The sequence below is a fragment of the Suncus etruscus genome, chromosome 12, assembly GCF_024139225.1.
Source record: "Suncus etruscus isolate mSunEtr1 chromosome 12, mSunEtr1.pri.cur, whole genome shotgun sequence".
NCBI classification, from domain to species: Eukaryota; Metazoa; Chordata; class Mammalia; order Eulipotyphla; family Soricidae; genus Suncus; species Suncus etruscus.
Genome location: NC_064859.1, coordinates 73,653,333 through 73,657,485, shown reverse-complemented (window position 1 = coordinate 73,657,485; position 4,153 = coordinate 73,653,333). Strand labels below are relative to the sequence as shown.

The window sequence follows — 4,153 nt, the reverse complement described above, 5'->3', positions numbered from 1 at the left end:
TTTGCCTTGCATGCAGAGGATGGTGGTTCGAATTCTGGCATTCCTTATGGTCCCCCGAGCCTGCCTGGAGCAATTTCTGAGCATAGAGTAACCCCTGAGCGCTGCTGGGTGTAACCCAAATACCCAAAAGAAATTAATTAAATTAATTAATTTAGTAATGAATTTGAAATAAATAAGTTATATATTAGAAAAATATAGGCAATATATAAATATATAGGCAATATATTAAAAAAATATATTAAAATGTTGCACTGGTGAAGGATTATATATATGTGTGTATATATATATTAAAAATCAAAAGAAAAGAAAAGAAAAGATAAGGCCTCCCAATTCTTACCACAGGCTGTGTTCTTTACACTGACTGTATAGAAAGAGGAGGTACAGGAAATGCACCCCATATATACTTCAACCCAGGCCCTGGTCTGTTTTGTGAATTGGGGGACAAAAAAATAATTAAAAATAAATCAGTTACAATTAAAAACTACTCATAGAAGCCATTGACATCTTGACATCTCAGCAGCTGGAGGAAATGCCAGCACCATTCCTAAATTGTGATTTTTAGTGACAAAGCAAGATATGGCTGTAGGAGTTACATAGCCGAAATTATCCCTGCCATTTCCACCAAATGTCTCCCAGGACCTTCTAAAATGATGCCTGTGGTAGGATGCCAGACATTAAAAAATAAAAAGATATCTATCATTTGTAGGACATATGGTTTTTAATTCTTGATCATGAAAATATATTCTAGTTTGTATTCTGCTTGTTACCATCAGAGAAAGAATCAGGGTGCCTGGACTAGTTCTGATCATAGCTGTATCACAACCCAAAGTTTTCCCCAAAATTAAAAATCTTGTTAAGATCTGGGTGTGACCTGGGGAAGTCTCAGTGGTCAAAGTGCTTGTCTTATGGGGAAAAAAGTGCTTATTTTATAAGACTCTGAGTTTAATTCTTGGTGCCTCCCATAAGACTCTGAGTTTAATTCTTGGTGCCTCCCATATCTGCTGAGGGAAAACCCAACAGCTCTACCATTTAGAATGCCTGGTGCTATCATCTGAAATGCAACATAGCCTGGTGTCTGTGAACTGCATAGGCAGTATGTGCCCCACCCATGATCACTACAACAGATAGAATATGTGCCTTCAGCATAAGAGCACCACAACCACGTATGTGAGACCCCAGACATTCATTCCCACAGCAGCAACCAAGGGGAGGGAGATTTTAAAATGTAAAAAGTCAAAGGACTTGTGTACTCAACCCCAAAGAGTTTCAGGTGTCCACACCCACACCTCTGTCCCCTCCCTTTGAGGAGGGAGGCAGACAATCTCTTCAAATCACCATTATTTATTTATTTTTTTCTGATTAAAAATACAATTTTTTTCCATAATGGCTTACATATCTTTCACAGTAGTATTTTAGGTACATATTAACATTGAATCAGGGAAATACCCATTACCAACTATGTCCTCCCCCCATTCCAGTTCCCTTTCTACAACCCATATACCCCACCATCACCCCCCACCCCCCGGGCTGCTAGAGTAGGTGGACCCCTCTTTGTCTGGCTTACTATTAGTGATCACATATCTGTTTGGTCCTGGAACCCTCCCTTGTTTCCCCCCTCTAAGAGGCAGAGCTAAAAATATCGAGGTATGTGGTTTTGTTTGAAGAAAAGAAAAGCAATAGATTGGGGTACAAAATAAGAGGAAAAAAATAGAAGTCAAAAGTCAAATATGCTGAAAATGGGCAGAGTTCCTCGAGAGGCTTCCAACTTCAGTTTGAAAGAAGACGTGAAAAAGGTAATTGAGATATCACAACAATACAGAAAAAAATATCAAATTAAATAACCGGTGAGCACTACAGCAATAAAGACAGGCACCACACAATAGTCTCGGTTCTGAAATCAAATCATGCCCGAGTGCAAAAAGAAAGAGAAAGACAAGACAAAATAAAATAAAATAATATTGGAGACATCAACCGTAGTCTCCACACCAAAATAAAGATGTCAAAAAAATCAATCAATTGATAAATAAACATGTGGAAAAATGATTGTTTTGTGCCTTTTTTTTTCTCCTTTTCTTTATCCCCCTGCATAGGCACAGTAACTATTGGGAATATTGTAGAGGGAATTCCCTTGACCTAGGAGATACAGGGTTTCTCACCCCTGAAGTATACTATCATGGGATTAACTCTAGACTCCTTGCATGATCATTTACTCTCCCCTTGCTGCTTTTGAACACACCATTTTTTATGTGCTGATAAATCTTTGGAGAAAGAAACAGACCATTCATTAATTTTTGGAAAATTGTTGATTCTGGTTTTTTATAATTTTTTTTCTTTTTGGGTCACACCCAGTAATACTCACAGTTTATTACTACCTCTGTGCTCAGAACTGTTCCTTTTGTTTTGTTTTCTTTTCTTTTGTTTTTGGGTCACACCTGGCAGTGCTCAGGGGTTACTCCTGGCTCTACACTCAGAAATTGCTCCTGGCAGGCGGGGGGGGGGGGGGGAGGGGGGGGGGGGAGGGGGCATATGGGATGCTGGGATTCGAATCACCATCCTTCTACATGCAAGGCAAATGCTTTACCTCCATGCTATCTCTCTGGCCCCAAAACTGTTCCTTGAGGGGTCTAGGGGATCAAATGAGATTATAGGGAGTGAAACTAGTTTAATCACATTCAAGGCTTATCACTCTGGCCCCTCTTGGTCAACTTTAAAACTCTGGTTAGTTTTCTGTTGTGAGTTTTAGGAGTCCTCTATATGCACTCATCAGACACTTGCTTTCCTTCATTGCTTCATTTGTTGAGCTATGACTGAGAGTGGTGAGAGGTCAAATCTAGGTTAGCAAAGGTGGCAACTTTTATCCAGGACATCTCTGGGAACAACCAGCTGTCCTGGGGATAGGGGACCACATGTCAAGGAACCTGAGACAGCAGGTGAGAACAGAGGCTGCCAGCCACCGCAAGAGCAAGTCTGGAAGCTGATTCTCCAGGGGGGCTGAGCTGGAGGTGATTTTCTTAAGTCACATCACAGAATGCTGAAGGTTAAAGATCCAGGCACTTGGGCAAGATGGTATTAATAGCTGCTATGTTTAGGGGACTTTGCTATGCAGCAACATGAAACAAATCTTGAGCTAAAAATCTGTTTTAAGGCCAAGATTTGGCGCTCTTTATCAGAACATCACAGAATGCTGAAGGTTAAAGATCCAGGCACATCAGGTGGGTCCAGTGAGGAACCAGTACAGAGACTGTCCTTGTGAAGAAGGGCAAAAGTAGCAGTGACTAGACATTGAAATATTTACTGCTATCCAGAACTATGGGAATAGACTCTGAGATATCACAGAGCTATAAGGAAGATCTCCAGCCTGAGGGCTGAGCGTACAAAAGGGAAAGACTGGAAATAGCAACTCTCCACACCACCAAGTAAGAGTGATCCTCCTGGGGAGCAGGAACGTAAACATTGCAACTAAAGCACATACCCCAACAAGCACTGCAGCCAAGGGGTGAGTACCCCAATCAAGCATGAGCTTGGCCATTGTAAAGATATAAAATGGGAGAAAAGTAGGAAGAAGTGTTTTAGGAGCTGCTACATTTTTTTCTTTCATGGATGTATAATTTCACATTCCTTCACACATGTCTGACTTCTATATCCTCACCAACACTTGTCATTTTATAGTCTTTTAGATAGGGCCACCCTGGTGTTACTTGAAGTGTTTTAGGCAGGGGGGTGGTCATGAAGGGCCAGAGATTACACTCAGGCCTTGTTAGGCATCTGCTCTTCCATTTGAGCTATATCCCTAACCCCTCTGAGATTTTGTTTTTGTTTCAAAATAGTAACTCTCCTGATATGAAGTAGCATCTTATTGTGTTTGTACATTTTCTTACTGATTAGTGATGGGGGTCATTTTTCTTTTTGTTTGTTCAGGGGCCACAACTTTGTGATGTGCAGGGGATTATTTCTGATCATTTCTGGTGGTGTTTGGGGCAACTTATATAGTGCATGAATGGAACCGGGACTGTGTCCAAAGCAGTCATCTATGGAACAAGTGCCTTACCTCTGGAACTATCTCTTCAACTCACCATTTTTATGGGCTGATAAATCTTTGGAGAAAGAAATAGACCATTCATAAATCTTTGGAAAAGTGTGCATTCTGGTTTTT

The 4,153-nt window shown here is 40.7% G+C and overlaps 1 non-coding gene across 1 annotated transcript; it reads left to right on the top strand.

The window, feature by feature from the left end:
• The first annotated feature begins 320 nt into the window (after positions 1-320).
• On the top strand, positions 321-447 carry LOC126024832 (small nucleolar RNA SNORA51). Its single transcript, XR_007500932.1, has one exon. It is a non-coding gene; the product is annotated as a small nucleolar RNA SNORA51 (small nucleolar RNA).
• Positions 448-4,153: the final 3,706 nt, after the last annotated feature.